We start from the raw sequence: 20,889 nt of genomic DNA on the forward strand, positions 1-20,889 counted from the left end.
GTTCATTTTCTAAGTAGAGGAACTTATTTACTCAGAAACTGTGATATTCCGTTTCCAATCCTGCTGTCTCCACTATTTCCAGGGACTGTTTTACAAACTAGCCAATCAGGTCTGGGCTATGTAGCTATCCCAGGCCAAGCCCATATCACCCAGAAGGTTGCTCTTCTGACATTTTTCTTCTGACGTTTTCATTCAACACTCTCTTCTGCTGTTGTAGCTGTTGATGGGTTTTTATCACTACTTGTGGAGGCTGCTTACAAATTATGCTCTACAGGCAAGATTCCTTACAGTGAGCCCAGAGTATTGGGCCATATCCATTGTGGCAGCTATCTGGGTAAACATTTCACCACAGGAGCCATGTTTTTCTAATCTTGTTTTAGAGTCTGTCCTCAAGCAACCTGACTTTGCCTGTCCAGCAAAGTCCAATGATGTTGCTTCAAGGTCATTTTGCCTCGCTAATCCCCATATCTAAGTAAGTGGGTACTGGAAGTACAGTATTCCTCTTTCACTTGACCAAGCAAACCCTCCCTCTAGTCTTTGTCTTGGGAGACAGTACAGATCTGTTGACCATGGGACTGAGGGATGAATCACATGCCAGTCCATTTTAATTGAACTTTAATGTCTCAGCCATTTCCCATAGTAGGACATCTACCTGCTTCCCGCAAAATGGGGATCCATGCTCATAAGGTTCATTCCACTGATTTCTCCTTTCCATATGCTCTAGGTTTATGTCTGTAAACAGGTCTGTAACTTTTATTTCTGGCCTCTCAGCCCCTTCCCACTGAAGATCAGGCATACATGGAAGGCTCTATAACCCTTCTTTACTTGTTACTGAGAATCAAAGTAAAATAAAAACTTTTATAAACTTGCTTTGTGTCATTGCCTAAATTGAATTGGTATAAAATGGAACTCAATGATGCACTGATATAAAAAAAAACAAACACCGTTTCGGGGCAGCTGGGTTGCTCAGTAGGGTAGTCTGCTTCTCCCTACCCTCTTCCTCTGCCTGCAGTTCCCCCTGCTTGTGCTCGCTCTTTCTGTCAAATAAATAACATCTCATACACACACACACACACACACACACACACACACACATATATATCCATTGTTTTATCCTTATATTTCATTTATATTCTAAATAAAACGACAGTTATCTAACAGAGAAATGTTCATTTTAGATAGTGAGAACAACTAAAGGCACAGATAGAAACCAGAATTTCTGATTCCTTTTACTGGCTTTATTATCTATCCGACTGAACTTCACTATAGCAGAGATATTGTATTACTCATTTTTGTATGTCCAGAGCATGGCATGAGGCCTGGTACATAACGACACTCAAATTGTTGAGCTGAAATAACACATCTTTGTATACTCTTTCCAAATGTAGCTTTTGGGGGGATTTTTTTATTGGGTCCTATTCTGTTTCTGCTTTCAGTTCTATGGAGAAATTGACCATGAAATCCCATGGAGAGCAACTGTGGAGATCCTCCTCCAGCTTAAGGGAATCAGCATGCCCAGGCCTCTTTCTCTGTCATTGAGACAAATGAAGCAGGGGTATGTATGTGGCACAACTCCAAATACAACTGAGTGAATACCTCAGTTTGGCAGGTTTGAGAAACTTATATACTTGTTGTTGGCAATAGTTGGGAGCGGTCTTTCAAAAGGAGATCACCACTACTCAGTGTGACGTAGATAAAAAAAGGGGGATTTGTGTGACTTCTGAGGAAAAGCCTGTGGAAAATTTTACTGCTGATGGAAAGGAGAAGGGTTGCTTGAGGGCAGACTCTAATACAAGATTAGAAAAACATGGCTCCTGTGGTGAAATGTTTACCAAGATGGCTGCCATTAAGTCTTCTCATCCCTGTACACTCCTATCAAGTGGTGAAGTCTATGATACCTCTCTCTGAATTCAGGCTGGCTCTCTGACTTGCTTTGACCAAAAGAATGCAGCATAGATGTTGCTTCTGGGCCTAGGTCTTAAAAACCTTGTAAGCTTTTGTTTTTATCCTCTCAGAAGCCAGGTGCCATGTAACGAAGCCTGGCCTATCCTGTTAAGAGGTCACATGGAGAGAGAGCTGTAAAAGGACAGCTTCTGTAGAGGAGAAATTAGGCTCCTCAGTTGACAGGCAGCACCAACTGCCAGACATGTGAGTGAAGCCACACTGGATCCTTCATCCACAGTTAATCCTCCCAACTGACACTACACAGAGGAGAGATGAACCATCTCCTTGAGCCCTGCTTCAATGTCCAAAGAATCACAGCAATAAAATGGTTGTCATTAATTTGGGGAGTCATGCAGCCACAGATATTTGAAATAGCTCCAAGGATTGGCCAGGTGATACAGTGACTCCTACTGACATCTACAAAGTGTCTTTACTGCTTATGGCAGTGGAACTGGGGATGCATGCCTTTCTGAGATTGCCTCCATCAGACAGACAGAACATGAGTGCTTTGTCAGGTCTCGCTGCCTGTGGACCCTGTCAGGGAAGGGCAGGTTCTCAGTTCAGAGCCATTCCAGTACTTCTACCTGGTTGGGCTTGGCACCCAGAGGCATAAAGATAAAAGAATGAATCACCAGTATAGTGGGATCAAGATTTCTTAGGAGCATGCTTGTGTGAATGAGTTGGTAAGGAAGGGCTTAAAGAGATCCTGGGTAAACTTCTAGTTATATTGCCAGACTGGCTTTGCTCGCAGATGGTGTCTAAGATTGAGACTGTGATGCTAAATTTGGATGTGGTGACTCTCAGGTCTGGTATCCGGATTCCTGTGCTGTTCTTTCTGTCAGTCGCTTCCCTGTTACTCTAGTCTGTGTAATGGGAAGATGAAGCCTTGCTTTGATCAATTTGTTTTCCTGGAGATTAATATTCTGGCTTGAACTACAGCCCTGGTCCTGCCCTGCGTTGCTTGCCTGCATCTCCGAATATCACCTGTTTAGGACTTTGTCCTGCCTGTCTGTCCAAACTTCATTTCTCTCCCTGTTAAGACCTCCCTTCTTGCCTGGAATACCACCTGTTGTTTGCTGACATCTGTATTGTACCATGTTCCATCTGTTTTCTTCCCTTCCTTATAGCTTCCTGAATTTGATTTTTCTACCTTTAGTTCCTTCCAGGTCATCACAGAATCTGCTTCATTCCACTGAAATGTTTTAAGGCTGTATCCAAAACAAAGTCTAATTCTTCCACACAGTAGCCTTTAGATATTTGATAACAACCTTCCCATGACCTTTGATCATCTCTTTAGCCTAAATCTTTGCTGGCTCCCACGTTATCAAGACTATGCATCAATGGATATAATTTCATTTCTCAATATCCCTCTTAAAAGGTAGTTTACTGAAGTGATTCCCATGCTTCAGCAGAGGACATAGGGCCTATTTCCTATTCTAAGGGCATTATATTTTATCAATTATAACTATATTTATGTTATTATTTTGCATGAGCAGTTTTAAAGGGTTCCATCAGGTCTAGACCGGGGGTTATGGGCTCTAGAGCTTATATAACTTCAAGGACTCTCTTAAAAAAAAAAATTACAATTATACAGTTATTTTCAGGCCTGTGAAAATGAGGGATCCTGAAGCTTCAGTTTTGCTAGTTTCATTGTAAATCTGCCTCAATGTTTCTAATGGGATCATCTCATAAAATTCCTGGCTTCTTTTCATCAGAGCTGCTATCTTCTCAGGTTTCCTCTCCCTCCATATTAGTGCCCATATTAGATTAAATCTAACGTGGGTACTTAGCACATGCAGGATTAAGTAGGTTCACCTACATCAGGAACTTAGAAAAACTTCTAGTGCATAAAGCATGCAATAGCTATTACCTCTTATTATTTTTATTGCTTACTTGAAAGCCCTTAGAGAATAGTTTCTCTTCCCGTCTTCACTTTCTCTTTGATGTTTCAGAGATGATACTTGCTCTGCCTTTTCCACAAAGTTATTGAAGAGGATCAAATGATAACAAATGTGAGGGGGCTTTGTCAACTGAAAAGCACCATGCACACGGAAGGTATTGTAACTGAGGTTCCATTCGATGTTGTTCACTTTAGAAAAGGTTATGTTTAGCCAAGAAAAGAAGGCTTTGACTGAAGTAGTCACTAACGTCTGGGTTGAAGGAGGGAGGAAGCAAAGAACAAGAGGTGCATGGGTAACACACGCCCAAGGCAAGGAACTGCACATCCCTTTTGAGATGCCAACGTTCAGAAAAGATGCAATAAGTAGAATCTGAGTACAAGTGGTATAATTATATACAAGCAAAGCACCAGGAGTTATCAGGGGCGCGCGTGTGCGTGTGTGTGGTGTGCGCACCCGCACGCACGTGTGTGCCTGTGCCTCAACCTAGGTCCGCAGCCTCTTCAGCCTTGTCCAGCTCTGCAATCCAAGCTCCCAGGCCGCGGCCTGGAAAAATCCTGCTCCGACTTCGGGTTCAGCTAACAAGTCCCTCCACTGTGGGGTTTCCCCAATCCCTCCAGCCCCTCCCACAGAAAGAATAAATGGTTCTTTTTCAGTGTCCTCGCTGTGAAAGCACTTCACTTCTTCCAGTCTCGACTGAGCAGGACCCACTTTTCCTATTTCCCTGTTTCCAGGGTCTAGCCTTGTATCCGCTACGGAATAGGTTTGTTCAGTCAAGAAGTAGTCAGTAAAGCACTTTGAAGAAATCACTTTTAAAAGTTGGCAAAAAGGACTTAAGGGTGGATGAGCGGGTAAAAAAAAAAAAAGCCTGGCGCCCTGACACATGCAGTCATTAACCAGGGAAGCTCCGACCGCCAGACGCATCTTTCCAGCTCTGGGTACCCGGCGACCGCGGCGGCCAATCCCGCGGGAAGGCCCGCCCCGGGGGCGTGGCCTGAGAGGGGGGGCGTGGTGCGGCCCGCGGGGGTTTCCGCGCTGGGGGCGCGTCCGGCGGGGGCGCAGGAGGGGCTTCCGCCGCGAGGGGGCGGGGCTGGAGCGCCGAGTCCTCTGACGGCCCCAGCCAGGGAATTTCAATTTGAAACCCAGCGGAGGGAGGAGGCGGTGCGGCGGCCCGGCGGCTGGGGCTGGAGCGGGACCAGTCCCCGCGGCGAGCGAGCCCCTGGAGGTGCAGTGCAGGGTAAGGAGGTTCGCGGGGCTGCGGAATGGCGGGCCCGGGCCGGGGGAGCCCGGACTGGTGGGCCAGTCCCTGCTGAGTTGCAGGAGCGGCTGGGATTTTTCCTCTGGCTGCAGCTGGGAAGCTGATCCCTGGCAGGAAGCGGTGGCGGGACGGTCCCACCGTGGGGGAGGGCGACCGGCTTCGGGATTTTCTGCGGCTTCCTCTCTCCTCTTCTCCCCATCTCTACCGGACCTCATTCCCGCCCCGAGGTCCGGGTCCTGTTCCTCCAGGCAGGATTCCTGCTTCCCCGCTCCACTGCGGTACCTCCCATCTCCCTTCCCGGGAGTCGGGGCCACGTCTGGTCCGAGCCAAGAGAGGTCGGGGCTTGGTGAGGAGGGCGCCGGCCCCGCCGAGGTGCCGTGGACTCAGGGTCGCGCGTGCGGGGCCCCGCGGAGAGGCTGGAGGAGGAATCCGGCTCCATCCCGGGCGCGGGCCGCGGCGCGCGAGCCGATCCCAGCGTGGAGCACAACGCCGGCGCTCCGGGGAGGCGGCGGCGGGGTTCTTCGGGGGATGGTTTGGGGAGAGGAAACGCGGGCGAGGACGCCGCTCCTCCCAGGGCCGGCCGCGCGCGTGGGCTCTGCAGGGAGCTGGGCGAGGGGGGCGCGCCGACCCCACGCGCCGCGCCAAGCCGTCCCGGCCGGCGTCCGTCCGCGCGCGCCCCCGTCGACGTCCCAGAGGACGTCTGCGGCCCGGGCAGCTGCGGGGAGCGATGCACTCTTGCGCTCCGGTCCCTCCAACGCCGACAGTTCAGGCGGTCTCTGCACTGATGGCTCCTTTACCTCCGCTGGGGCTGGGGGCAGAGGGTCGGGAACAGTTTTAGGTGGGGGTGGGGGAGAGACAAGGAGGAGAACGGACCCAACTAGACGCTGCCACCCCCACCGCCCGCAGCAGTCGGGTTGTCTGCGGGGGCGACGTCGGTCCTCGCACTTCCCAAAATCGCTCACCTCTTCCGAGGTCAGGGTTTTTTGGTGAGATTAGAAGAGCTCTCGCCTACTGTCTGTTTTTTTTTCGGGGAGGGTCTCTTGAGGGGCCCTTCCTACTAATTTAGGGTGCTTTAAATTGAATTCTCCATACGATAACCGCTGCAGCCGTTTTTAAGAGGGAGTTGTGGGGAGATTATATATATAAATTTGTTGTTTCGAATCACATCTTTTCCTCGGTTTCCTGAACTTCTTGCCTCCAAAATGTTGTCTTTGGGGTCTCATGCCAGGAGTCTTGTTCTTCTTGCTGTTATGTAAGCTTTATTTATTTATTTTTTAAATGATTTTTACAGTTTTTTCTTTACTCGTCCATATTTTCCACCCCCCCCCCTTTTTTTTCCTCACCGGAATGCATTATTTCTATATTCTCTGTCTATAATACGGTAGGAGAATTAGCAGTTTAGTTTAGTTTTTTTATCACATTTCAGTTTGGGTTTAATACTTGAGGGAAACTGAGTCGATTTCTTGGCCACAGGATCTGGGATGTAGGATTCTCAGGGTTTGGATAGGTTTTACTGGGACACCAATAGCACTTAATGCTGTTGAGTTTCCGTTTGCAGCCTCATTGCTGTGAGAAATCACTGGATTGCTGTTGCAGTCTCCAATGGGGTTTCGTTGCAACGCAATCTTGGATTATGATAGGGGCCAACCGACTACCATCCATCAGGCTGATGCAATTTTTAAAGAGCTAGGCTGTGTCACTGGTTAGAACGGGAGTGATCAGTTTGGGAACCACCATCAAACCGCGGATATCTACTCTTTGGAGGTTATTGGAGAACTGTACAAGTGGTAATGACTTGGAACAATGGCGTGGATTTAGGGCTCATTTAATCCTATCCTGTCTTCCTCACTTCTTGGGCAGAATTCCCACTGAAGTCAGTAGTGGTCTTGTGTGCAGAAGGACTGCTGAGAACAAGAGACTGCTCATTTAGAGTATCGGGAGGGACAGTTTCTTTCCTTTTAAAACACCCTTCTTTAAGAAAGACCTAGTCATAACAGTTCTTTAATCTTTTACCTCTAGTCCAAGTAGTTAGAGTACTGTGTGCAAAGACCTTTCAGAGAAAATGGGTGGGTGACTTGAGCCCTCAGCTTCAGATTCTTGGTATCTGAATTGGATGGGGATTGCTTAAAAAGATTAAAAGTGATAATTTAACAAAGTTAAAATTTTAATGAAGTTATTACTAACTTCTGTAAAAAATTTAAGGTGTTATGGAATATTTTCAACTGGGTATGTATTATTAAATTGGGCATGTATGCAACTGGGGATCTGTTAAAATCAGAAACTTAATTCCAAATAGAAGCAAATTTGCAGATTTAGGGGATGAATCGGAAGGTAGGCCTACCAAAAAAATAACTGCAAATGTATAACAAGGACAATCAGAGAGCTCTTACTGTATTTGGAGAGGTAGCTTTTTGTACAGTTAACATACATACAGGCGTTAGTGACTCTCTGGGCCCATCATTATTAGATTGGTGAGCGCTTGATGCTTTCCAGTTTCACTTGGCGCTTTCCAGTTTAGCTTTGTGCTGGTCTGAATTGGTGAGTTTGCTAGGTACTTTGCCTCTTAACGTAACGTTCCTGTGGTTTACCCTTTCCAAATTACCAGTTCTAAAGAATCAAGTTTAAAAGACCTATCCAGTCACCAGATTGTAAAAATAGATTTTTACAAATCATAACCATGTCCATGTGTACTACCCAACCATTTGCTTTCAACTAAAAATACTTGTAAAGATGACAAAGCAGTCCTCAACCAAAATATTTATTGGTAAAATTACTCTGTAATTAGTAATATTGTATAGTTATGTTTAACCTCAGGTTTTGCTCTGAATCACCACTCTCATATTACTGTGGCTAGAGAACTACAAGAGTTTTTATCTTTTCCATTTTATTTGGGAATGTGGGGTTTATATTTTTATATAGGAGAATGCTAAATATTTTTAAAGATTTCACTTTCTTTCTGTTTCCTCAGGAAAGTATGGGCCTTTGTCCTTGTTTTTTAACTGAAGTAGTCTTTTTGAAACCCATGTGTCGCCTTTTTGGAAGAGTATGCCTTGCTAATATTTTTAATAAGACACTATAGTAGTTTATAGGGATCGATACTGCTGAGAGTCAAATTTTGTATTTCTAAAATCTGTTTTACTCGGAGAAAACAAAGGAAATGTGCCTACCTCCCCCACCCCACCTTTATTTAGAAACATTTCCAGTGGCCTTGTTTGCTTTTTCAGATTCAGAATTACTGTACCTAACCACTGGGTACCCTTACAGATTTAAAAGCTGTAAGTAAATGTTTATGCTGGCTTCAGTAGTCTAGCAAATACTAGCCAAACCCTAATTTACTGCCCTTTTATAGCATCTTGGAATCTCAGGGCTGGACCTTTAGGAGTCAGCAAATCCAGTCTCAGCCCTTGTCCTCTTCCCCCCAACACACAGACATTTCCAGACTCTTTGGAAGGCTTGAGTTAATAGAAGATTTGTATATGAATCACCCACAGATTCCAGACAGAGCATCCTTTGGGAATGCCATGTTTTGGCACAAACCAGCAACTCAATATTCATAAGATATCTATCATTCATCTGGGCAGTGCCCCAAACTAAAATCTAAAATGGAGTTGTGACTGGTATCATTAGCTATAGGGGAATGGCCTCCAAGTATAAATACTATAGTTTTGTGTAAGTTACAGCTAAGCCAAAAAGGAAAGAGAGAATTCCTCTCTAATAGCTAGAAGTAACTGATAGTGATAACGAATGCTTTTTAAAGCTTTTCTGTAAAGTGTGTATAGGTGTGCATTTTGTATGAGAGAGGGAATATATTTATGTACATATATATGTATTTGTTATGTGAAGTATCTGTAGCATTGTACTCAATATATTTGACAGATCTATTCATTAAACCTTTGTAGAATATTTTAGAAGTGCTTTTAATGAAGATTCTTTGAAAGTTGGAGTTGATGTAGAACCTGGTACTATTTCATGTAGAAATGTCATGTAGGCAATATTTCATACAGGGGATTTACTTTTCTGGCTAGTGGATATTGTTTCCCCTTGCTTTGTGGTTGAATTGAGATCTATGTGGGTTTCTTCAATGTGTGTTTTTCATGTCTTGGATAGATTATATATAACTTCTCTCAATACCCAGTCTTTGAGATAGTATTTATTTTAAGGAGGGTTTCAGTGGTTTTCTCATTTTTAAAAAAAAGATTTTATTTATTTATTTATTTGACAAAGAGAGGGAGGGAGAGAGAGAGAGAGAATGAAAGGATGAGTGGGGTAGAAGGGCTGAGGGAGAGGAAGAAGCGCACAGGACTCGATCCCAGGACCCCGAGATTATGACTTGAGCCTAAGGCAGCCGTTTGACTGAGCCGCCCAGGTGCCTCTCAGTTTTCTCATTTTTTTTTTTTAAGATTTAAAAAAATTATTTTTTATTTATTTGACAGACAGAGATCACAAGTAGGCAGAGAGGCAGGCAGAGAGAGAGGAGGAAGCAGACTCCCCGCAGAGCCGAGAGCTGGATGCGGGGCTCGATCCCAGGACCCCAAGATCATGACCCGAGCCGAAGGCAGCGGCCCAACCCACTGAGCCACCCAGGCGCCCCTCAGTTTTCTCATTTTTAAAGCGACATCACTTACCTACTAATATAGGAACAATACTACATTTTATACTGGTTCTGGATTTTTTTCCTGTAGATAGAAATTGGGCTAATTTCATAATCTCAATTACTTATAAAATGGAAATATGTTTTCATTTCACAAATATTGCTTTGCATATTAGTATTTTTTCACTTAAGCATATTAGAGCCGCAAAGGTCTAGAAGCACATAGATTGCCTCCTAAATACTCTTTAGAGTAGTATGGAATATATGTGAGGAGTAAGAAATATCTTTTTATTGCTTCAAGTTGTATCTTCAGTAGGGTTTTGTTTTAGGTAGCCAAGTTAACATTTTACATATGTAACTAACTTGAGTATCGTGGAGATGGTTTTCCGTCTTCCTAGTTCTTAACCAGAACTAAAGGGCATATGGAAAGGGCTCCAAAGTGATTTGTCTGTTCATCTGTAGACACCTTATTGTCTAGATCATGTAGTTTCCTATGTATTCTACCCATATAAATACACATCCCATATCTTAAAAAACATTGTATCTTAACTAAAGCTTTTAATTTCTAACTGAAAAGCCAGTTTCCCCTTGCTTTGCTCCTTTTATGGCCGCACTATCAATCTCTTCGAAAAAAAGTTTCAAATACATAAAGACATGTTACCTTCTGATTGCCTTATTTCAAGATAACTGTGATTTTTTAAAAAAGATTTTGTTTATTTATTTTGAGAGGAAGAGAGAGCATGAGCGGGGGGAGGGGCAGAGGGAGGAGAGAATCTCCAGCGGACTCCACACTAAGCTTGGAGTCTGACAGGGGAGCTCAGTTTCATGACTCTGTGATCATGACCTGAGCTGAAACCAAGAGTCGGATGCTTAACCAATTGAGCCACCCAGGTGCCCCCAGATTTTTGGAAACTATTTATATAGTTCTGATTATCTTCTCTCTTATCATCTTTTCTAAGCCCTGAATTCAGGTTTCTAGATCTGTTGAGGTAGAACCAACATCATGATAGCAACAGTGTGGAGTTTAATCATAATTTTGAATTTTCTTTGTGATTTTACCCATATAAATACACATCCCACTATCTTGAAGACATTAAATTAAAATGTAATTTACATTTTGCCATAATTCTTATGTTCTTTTTCTTTTTTTTTTTTTTAAAGATTTTATTTATTTATTTGACAGACAGAGATCACAAGTAGGCAGAGAGGCAGGCAGAGAGAGAGGAGGAAGCAGGCTTCCCACAGAGCAGAGAGCCCGATGTGGGGCTCGATCCCAGGACCCTGGGATCATGACCTGAGCCAAAGGCAGAGGCTTTAACCCACTGAGCCACTCAGGCGCCCTTCTTATGTTCTTTTTCTTTTTGACCAGATAACTACAACTTAGATTCATTCACCCAGAGGACCGGAAAGGAGCATTGAGATTATTTAGTTTCATTGTGTTTGATGTGGAGTGTGTTAGTGGGGAGGGTATTGTCCAGTGTGGTTTATGAACTGTCTGAGACCTTACTAAAGTCTGTGTGTATACGTGTATGTGTGTGTATGTGTGTGTGTATGTGTGTCTGAGTATCAGAGAGATTTTTGGGAGCAGGTTTTGAAAGCATTTTGGGAAACAAGATAAAAAACTGCTGTTTTAGTTCAGTTCTTATTTTTGAGATTAGGAAACTTCCATCTCACTGGACTGATTTATTTCTAGAGCTACTGTGCAGCTGTATTCTGGAAATTCCTTTTGCCTTTCTTCCTGGGCTCCCACACTACTGGGTTCTAACTCTGTTTATTTGACTATATCCTCCAGTAGGTTCCAAGAAAGAGCAAGTAGAAGGTGAATTTTTTGAAACCTTGCATTTCTTTAAGCAGCTTTCTTAAGATGCCTTCTTCTTTTTTTTTTTTTTTTTAAAGCAGGCTCCATGACCACTGTGGAGCTTGAACTCACAACCCTGAAATCAAGAGTCGCTTGCTCTACCAACTGAGACAGCCAGGTGCCCCTAAAATTCCTGTTTGTACTCTTAATCCACTGAGCCACCCAGGCACCCCTCCTGTTTATACTCTTATGGTGAATGCTTTTATAGTTTGGCTGGGTATAGAATTCTAGGTTAGTGATTACTTAACCTTTGAATTTTCCAGGCATTATTCCTGTGAATTCTGGCACACTAGTACTGTTGAGAGGGAGTGATGCAATTCTAATTTCTGCTTCTGTGTGTGTGGCTGGTTTGTTCTCTTTAGACGTTTTTAGGATTTTCTCTTTGAACTTGGTGTTCTGAAATCTCATGATGGTGTGCTTTGGGTGTGGGAGGTTTTTTACTCATTGTGCTGGGCACTCAGTGGCCTCTTTCGGGTTGGAAACTCTTGTCTTTTAGAAATGTTCCTCTATGATAATTTCTCCCTCTGTTTGATCTTTCTGAAGCTTCTCTTATTTGGATGTTGGATTTTCTAGATTGACTTTCCAATTTTATTAGTGTGTTTTTTGTTTTTTGTTTCTATCTTCTACCATCTCTTTGTCTTTTTGATTGGCTGTTGGCTTTCTTCAGTGTTTTCTTCTAAACTCCCTACTGAATTTTTTTTTTCCTATTTTCCAAGCTGCTCCTTGGTCACTAAATTTTTTTTCTGGTAATGTTCTTTTTTTTTTTTTTTCTTTCTTTTTTTTCCTGTGTGTAGTATCTTCAGTCTAACCCACGTGATGGTCCTTTGGGTCCTTTGTATTTGTTTTCCCTCTGGAATGCTCTTCCCTCAGATACCTGCATTACTTACTCCCTTAACTCCCTCAGATCTTTACATTCTGTGATCATTTATTTGAAACTACAACTCCATTCCCACACATACCCTAGTATGCCTTAAATCTCTTTTTCTTTCTTTTTTCTATAGCATGTATTATTATCATCTGAGAGTAAACTGCAAGGAGACGAATATTTTGTCTGTTTGCACTTTGTGAATATGTGTTGACTGAGTCATCGGGCCTCCTTGTTTTCTGTGTACCCCTCACATCTGCTCTCCTGGTCTAGAGTTTCTAAGTCTGGAGACTTCCTTCAGTTGCTCTGGAGAGTGTACTTCTTGTCTTTTGGCTGCAAAGGCTGGAAGAGAGAAGGAGAAAGGAGGAGGGGTTTCAGCATTCCACCTGCTGTTTTCAGCTCCATCTTTCACCTTAGCCCTCAGTGGCTGCTGGAACCTCTACTTCCTAGGTTCCCAGGGCCTTTCCCAGTACTCAGATTGCTTCTTGTAGGCCTCCACCAGAATAACGGATTCAGCTTTGGCTTCCTCTGCATTGCTAAGTCAGTTACTTTGTACATCTGTTTTCCATCTTCTCAAATTCTGTTGATATATCTCATCTGCTGGCCTATCCCTTCCCTTTTTTTTTGGTCCCTCCCCTTCTTTAAAAAAATTTCCTTACTGTCATTTTAGTGTGGTTTTGGGAGGGACTAGATTAACTCATGTTCAATCCACTGATTTAGGGTTTTAAATTGATAAAAATAAAATTCCCAAGATGACTGTGGTACTCACAGTTTGGTAAGGACTGCAGCCATTATAAAATTGTCCTTTTTTTCCATGCCCGATACTCAGTTGAACTTCAGATTTTATATATATATATATATATTCCTACATATATGAAGAGAAAGAGAAAGTCAGACTTTCTCAGAAAGAGAAAGTCAACATCTAGGGTAGATGGGAGTGGATGACTGATATGTTTTTGGACAAGAAGGTGCTTCCTGGAAGACTTCAGCAAATGTATTTTTTTTTCCTTTTGATAAATTCAAGGATTAGTTCAGTACAAATGCTTACAAGTCTTATAGTTTGTACTTGAATTAGATTTAAAAGTACACAGTAGGGGTGCCTGAGTGGCTCAGTCGGTTAATCATCTGCCTTCAGCTCTGGTCATGATCTCAGGGTCCTGGGATTGAACCCCACTTTGGGATCCTTGCTCAGTGGGGAGGCTCCTTCTCCATCTCCCTCTGCTTCTTCCCACTGCTTATGCTCTTTCTCTCTCCCTCACTGTCTCAAATAAATAAAATAAAATCTTAAAAAAAAAAAAAACAGTAAAAAGTGTGGTGGAGGGGCGCCTGGGTGGCTCAGTGGGTTAAAGCCTCTGCCTTCAGCTCGGGTCATAATCCCAGGGTCCTGGGATCGAGCCTCACGTCGTGTTCTCTGCTCGGCATGGAGCCTGCTTCCTCCTCTCTCTGCCTGCCTCTCTGCCTACTTGTGATCTCTGTCATATAAATAAATGAAATCTTAAAAAAAAAAAAAAGTGTGGATATGTTTCAGAAATGGCAACCTTGGGATACCTGGGTGACTCAGTCAGTTAAGCATCTGCCTTGGGCTCAGCAAGCCCCACATTCTCCCTCTCCCTCTGCAGCTCCCCCCTGCTTGTGCTCTCTTTCTCTCAAATAAATAAAATCTTTGAGGGGAAAAAAAAAGGAATGGCAACCTGATTTTAGAGTGTTCTGAATACCTTTATCTTTAGACTGATATGTGGTTTGCATACATGTATTTGAATATTCTTTGAATATGGATTCAGTGAGTAGAGGAAACTTGCACTCCTATGGATTCTGGTAAATACTTTCAGGGGAAAAATTTCACTACTAGGGCATGAGTAGGGGGTGGGAATTGCACTCATGTGAAGATACACATATGAGGGGTTTTTGTTGCATGAACTTTGGGGTAACAGAAACAGAGTTCTGAATAAGGTAGTGGCTGTACAGTGTGAGGAAGCCCAGAAGACTTGAACACTCATATGTGTGTGTGGTTTGGTGGGTTACACAGATTTATAAATTGTTGTTGTTGTTTGGTGGGTTACACAGATTTATAAATTCAGGTACTCTCTTCCTTAATGTAGAAGGTGCTACAGACAATAGATCAGGATAGTATTTCCCCAAATTGTATTCATATGTTAAAATGAGTTAAGTATACAGATGAATCTTTTTCTTTTAATGGTTAAATATATGTATCAGCATACATCAGAAAAACAGACAAGTGCTTCAAACCTATGATTTCATTGGTATTAACTTAGCATAAGGGTAAAATAAAGTAGGTATTTTTTAAGGAACTTGATTTAAAGATAAATATCTTTGTCTTTAAGTGTTTGGATTTGGCAAAAACTATAAAGTTGGTATGTGAGTGAAGTTTGAGAAACATTGGGTGTGTTCAAAATATCATTTTCTTCATCAAGGTCATCGATAGATTTTTTTTCTTTCTCCTAATAAGTAACAGCATAAAACTGTATGTGGTGATTGAGGCGTAGACTTCTAATGGTTTTCTTTTCTTTCTTTCTTTTTTAAATTGTTTTAATTTGTAAATTTTTTTTTCTTTTTTAAAGTAAATCATTGGAACATTTTCTCAATTGATTCTTTTTAAGATTTTATTTATTTATTTGACAGAGAGAGAGAGAGATCACAAGTAGGTGGAGAGGCAGGGGGAGGGGGAAGCAGGCTCCCTGCTGAGCAGAGAGCCCAATGTGGAACTCTATCCCAGGACCTTGAGACCATGACTTGAGCCGAAGGCAGAGGCTTAACTCACTGAGCCACCCGGGCACCCCATTCTCACTTGATTCTTAAAACAATTTCATACCCTATGTCCCACAGAGTAGAAAAGTGAGTCAGGAAGAGGTTAAACTAACCCAGAATCACTCAGTTTCTTAATGGAGTTTCAGGCACACCCAAAGCCTCCTTGTGTCCTGAGTTGTTCCCTCTGCTCTGTGCTCCTCTGCTGCTAATGGAGTTGCCAACTGAATTTTTCTTGGAGAACTCAGGAAACCTGCCAAGTTTTGTAGCTAGAGGTCTGTCCTGTAGCTCTCATCTATTTGTATCTTGAACCCTGAAGGTAGACAGAGCTAGGTCTTCCAAAAATAGTTCAATAAATGTGTCAACATTTTGAGATACTGTTGAAAAAAAACAAGGAAGTAGAAGTCCTAGGAGATTATTAGAAAATGGTGCCACATGCCTTCACTAGGATTTGAAAAGCAAATGTGGCAGGGTCGTATGCTAGACAGTGGTGCATATTCACCCTTCATTTGGGGAGCCCACTTAAACTATGATAATTTTTCACTTTTCCCCAGTATGCTCTCTTTAATTGCTTTTGGACTCTGGTAGAAAAACTGCTAAATGAGCAACTTACTTGAAAAATTTTCTTTAATCCGCTTCTCCTAAGGAGAAAAAGAAAAACTCATTTTTCTTAATAAAATGAATACAAATTTTGTATGGAAAAGGTTAAAGTGTCAAGAAATGAGTTTGGTCTGTCTACTGACAAAGGAATCAAAGAGTTTATCCACGAGCTTGTAACCAGAACTGTTTTTGGATCTTAGCCATTAAAATCAACATAAGTAAGGCCTGCGTCTTAATTTCCTTAATGCCAAGATTGTCTGTTTTAAATTACACACATATGGGGATATGAATATATTTGTTCCTCCCCCTTCCCCCACCTGCAACAGAAAAATAAAGGTATGTGGAAGATATTCTTAACTTTTGCAGCTCTGCAATGAAGAGCCGTAGATGTGGGCAGCATGTGTGGTACAGATGTGGCTTGAGCTTGTCTCCTCATCGAGGCCAGTTCACTTTTGTCCCCACTGCTGCAAGCTTGAATGGAAAGACCCGGGGGTAGGTTTTCGAACATTTGATAGACCTGTTATCTGTGTGTTACTTGCTCTGTGCACCACACATGATAGCAGTGAAAGATAATGTGGCACTATTTTCAGGACCTTTTTTTGGTTGGTGGATTTTTTTTAAAGTTCGTGTTTTTTACAGTATCTGGTTATTCATTGAAACGGCTTTTTGCAGAAGGAATGTCCCATTGTTTAGTTACAGAAGAGTGTCTTTATGTTTAAACTTTTTTATTATGGAGAGTTTTAGATATATTCAGAAGTAGAGAGAACACTAGCACAGTGACCCCCAAGGACCCTCACCCAGCTTTGATAATTGCCAGGCCATAGCTAGTCGCGTCTCATCTATATTTTCCTTTCCACTCCTGATACTCCCCTTTCCTGGGATTATTTCGAAGCAAGTTCTAGACATCATCTAATTTCATTGGTAGATAGGTTAGATATTTCCTCCTGCCCCATCTTCTTGGCACATGTTTTTTAGTCTCCCAAAATGAAGTTCAAGTTCATTACTGCTTTTGTAGAATTAGAGAAATTAGTTTCTTTGTTACATGGTCGGTTGTCATGTTTTTGGAATAAATAACTGACTCTTGTTTCGATCAATGAAATCAGTTTCATCTAAATGTAGGATTGTAGACATAGGAAATGCTTTGGCTACTGCTAAAAATCCCTAATACTTTCTAACCCAAATCAGAGCTGATCTTCAAATTCTAGTATCTTCTCAAGGTAGTATAGCTGTTCTATATACATTTTTCTCCCAATGGTTCCTATATTTACACCAGACTTGAATGATTTTAGATTTTCCTTTTTTCTCCTTTCCTCCCTCCCACGCTCCCTCTCTCTCTCTCTCATTCTTCTTTGGTTTAGTTGGCAATATGTTGGAAAAAGACCAAGTGAAACATTTTTTTTTTCAGCTGACTGAATTTTATTGGGACTACACAGTTATTGTGAAATCAGATCAACCTGCCATGTGTATGGTCTGGCAGTGTAGAGGGTAAAGTGCATGTTTCAAATGTGGATCATATATTAGTTCATAAATCCTATCTGTAAATCAAAAGGTTGGCCCTATAGCTGAAGCTGACAATCACTTAGTAGCTGAAATGTGTTTCCTAATTAATAAAGGCAGGATTTTTATGTGAGAGGTAGCTTATTGTATATTTTAATTTTGACATTTATTTATTCATTTATTTAAATTTATTTTATAGACAGAGAGTGTGTGTGAGTGGGGAGGAGCAGAGGGAGAAAGAGAATCTTAAGTAGGCTTCACCCCCAGCTCAGAGCCCACTGTGTAGCTAGATTTCACTACCCTGAGGTCATGACCTGAGCTGAAATCAAGAGTCAGACACTTAACCGACTGAGCCAGGTAGGCGGCCCTAATTTTTTACTTTTAAATAAAATACAGTTTAGTATGTTTCCTTTGTAAAGTCATTATGTGCTGAATTATTTTAAAATGTACTTGGTTGAAATATATTTTAATGTATTGTTTATTTTCTTTGTAAAGACATTACATGTTAAATGAGAAAATATTGATAACATTTCTTAAATACTTAATATGTGTCAGATACTGTTTTAGGAGTGCTTTGCTTAGTGTTTTTGTTGAATCCTTGCTGTAACCCAGTGGGGTAGGTCTTCTTGATATGGGTTTACCTGTAAGAAAATGGAGGCACCATAAGGTTACATAACTTGCTCAGGGTCACTCAGCTAACTATTGGCAGAGCAGGGATTTGAACCTGGGAGGTCTGGTTCCAGAGCCTACAGTCGTTAACTGCTGTCCTATATTATCCCTGAAATACATGTAAATTCCTTCTTCATACCCTATTCCTACTTGCATTCTCCTCCCTGGTGGTAACTATTTTGAACCATGGCCAATACCACACTATTGCATTAGTGTGTAATTTTAATTTGATCACTTTGGGTAGTTTTCCTTCAGAAACTGGAAAGCAGTCAATGAGATTCTACTCTTTACTGGCTATAGTTATGAAGGAGAAAGGGGGACAGGTGGAAGCATACAGAGCCTAGCAAGATGGTAACTGCTGATGTTTGTCTTACTTTCCCCCCAACTGTTTTTTTAAATGGAATGTTGAATCCATCTGGAATGTTGACAGGTCACAGAGGAGTTACTGAAGTCAGTAGTTCAAAGTACTATTGAACGATCAAAATTTTTGCCTTTGCTTGACTACCTTGAAGTGTCGGGTGTATTGGAGCTTCAGGTGTCATTGATCTGTTCAGAAAGAAAAGACTTTGTGGGAGTTTGTCCTCGGTCTTTAGTAACTGGGATTTTAACAAACCAGGTACCTCATACTTCTTTTTCTTCCCCCTTTTCCTGGAAGGAGCAAAGGGTAAAAAGAAAATTGTTCTAGCCCCAAGTCCCAGTTCAATCAGTTCCTAAGTGTGACACTGGGGAAGTGATGTTGCTTCTTGTGTCTTTCTCTTAAATGGTTCAGGTGCCCTGAATTATGTCCTAAAAATGTCTGTGGTTCATTCATTCATCTCTGTGGAGAAAGTCCACAGAGTGCTCTTCCTTAAAGGAAAAACATAGACATAGGATTTTGGCAAAATATTTGATAAAGCTTTGATGGTATCTTTTTAAAAAATATTTAATTGAGAGAAGAGAGAGGAGAACATGAATGGAGGAGGAGGGGCAGAGGGAGAGGGAGAAACAGATCACCTCATTGAGCGGGGAGCCCCATATGGGGCTCAATCCCAGGACCCTGAGATCATGACCTGAGCCGAAGGCAGGCACCTAACAGACTGATCCACCCAGAGGCCCCTCATGGTATCTTCACAGTAGTTTTGGGAAAATGCCGTTCAGTTGTGGGAAATCTGTGGCAGTGATTATTACGGAAATTTTAATCTTGGTTATCTCCTATCTAAATTTTTTTCTTTTTTTTTGCCAGTGATTTTTATGATGACAGTCAAGGACTGCTGATCAGATTTACAGATGTCATGGATGTTGGTAGGGAAATCTAATAAGCTGTATACAGATCGTCTCATTAGCTACAGAACTGGTTGAACTAAATAAGATGAATTTTTTGGGAAATGAATGTTAAGTCTGCTTGATTATCAGCCCCTTGAAAGAGTTTTAAGATAGTGCTGTGTTGGCCTTCTTTTCAATGTGAAGATACATTAAAACATAGATGCCTTTGTATTTCTCAGTACAAAAGTATTGACTTGTGGTCTCAGCAGTGTGCTGCCATTACTCTAATCTAGGTAATAGAAGGCCCTGTGGTCAAATCTGTTGAGTGCTTTCTTCTAACATTCTTGACATAGCATTGTCTTTGAAGTTCTCTTTTGACATTTTCAGTGCTTTGTTCTACTTCTGGTCTTTGAAGACTTCTTTTCCTCTCGCGGTCTCTTCAGCTTTTCCCTGATTCCTGGGATTCTGTCCTCAGCCTTTGACTCTTGACTCATTTTGTGTCACCCAAGACTTCACCTGCTATCATAATCTGTTAACAGTTTTTCTAGGCTAAGTGTTCTTCACTTTGAGGAGTCTCTACCGGTATCTTAAAGGAAGTTTTTAAACGAATATGTGAAATATTTAGGGTGGAATATGGGCTGTAACCGATGATTCTGTTTTGGCTTGGAATATTTTGTTGGTTTTTAGGTACTGCATTTTAAGGACTATGTCGTATGTACTACATAGTGCATGATACTATGTTTGATAAAAACGAGTGAAAGATTAGACAAACTGAAGCATTGTCTCTGAAGGGTGCCTGGGATGTTGAGGTTAGGAGAAACCATAGCAATAGGAGGAACTAGCTGTTGAGATGACTGAAGGGGCAAGCAACTTGTTGTGGTGTTTTGAGAGCTATCTTTTGAGCACTGGCTTACTGGCTTGCTTGCTTGCTTTCTTTTTAAAATTAATTTATTGTAGAGAGAGAGAGAGGACAAGCAGGGGGAGGGGCAGAGGAAAAGGGAAAAGAGACAGAATCTCAAGCAGACTGCCTGCTGAGCACAGAGCTCTACTTGGGGCTTGCATCCCAGGACCCTGAGATCAAGCTGAAACCAAGAATCAGACACTCAATGGACTGAGCCACCCAGGTGCCTGTTGAGTATGGGTTTCTAACTTTTTTTTTTTTTTTGGACAAAACCCCAGCATAAGGCATATTTATATCTTGGCCCTTTATCAGTATGGAAGTCTGTGTGTGTGTCTGTGTATGGGAAGAACAGAAACAAGCTTCATAAAGTAGGTCTTAGCTTTACTATGTGCAGTTCACTCTGAAATTTTCTTTTCTATGTAATAGTAAATAATAATAATAATAATTGCAGTCAACTTTTTACTAACTTGATTTTACAACTCATGAATGACTGTGATCTGTGGTTGAATAACCCTTTTTTTCATGGGTAAAACAGTTATGGAGAAGGAAAGTTTCCTTTTTGGTATAAATAGAGGAGCTTTTTGACAATTGGAGCAGGCAGACTGGAGTGGGCTGTCTTGGGAGGAAGTGACTTTCCCAGGATTTGAGGGACCTCCGCCGGATACTGCTAATTGCCTGTTGGGAGGTGGGAGGACCATTCATTGGGTGGGAGGTAGGACTTTGAGCTTACCAAGTCTTAAGATTTTATGATTCTCATTTTGTGACTTGCTAAAATTTTAATAATGTGATTAATTTTTTTTATT

The 20,889-nt window shown here is 41.8% G+C and overlaps 1 protein-coding gene across 15 annotated transcripts in view; it reads left to right on the plus strand.

The window, feature by feature from the left end:
- The first annotated feature begins 4,868 nt into the window (after positions 1–4,868).
- The window catches only part of EPB41L2 (erythrocyte membrane protein band 4.1 like 2), a 207,729-nt gene continuing 191,708 nt past the window's right edge, over positions 4,869–20,889 (plus strand). For 13 of the 15 annotated variants that reach the window (XM_082729641.1, XM_082729655.1, XM_082729644.1 and 10 more), the window contains exon 1: positions 4,921–5,079. The gene's annotated coding sequence lies outside the window, so the exon portion shown is untranslated. Of the gene's footprint in view, positions 5,080–20,889 lie in introns of all 15 variants that reach the window. The other 2 variants (XM_082729642.1, XM_082729646.1) reach the window with 2 other exon arrangements.

Source organism: Mustela nivalis (genome assembly GCF_964662115.1).
Source record: "Mustela nivalis genome assembly, chromosome: 5".
Classification (NCBI taxonomy): domain Eukaryota; kingdom Metazoa; phylum Chordata; class Mammalia; order Carnivora; family Mustelidae; genus Mustela; species Mustela nivalis.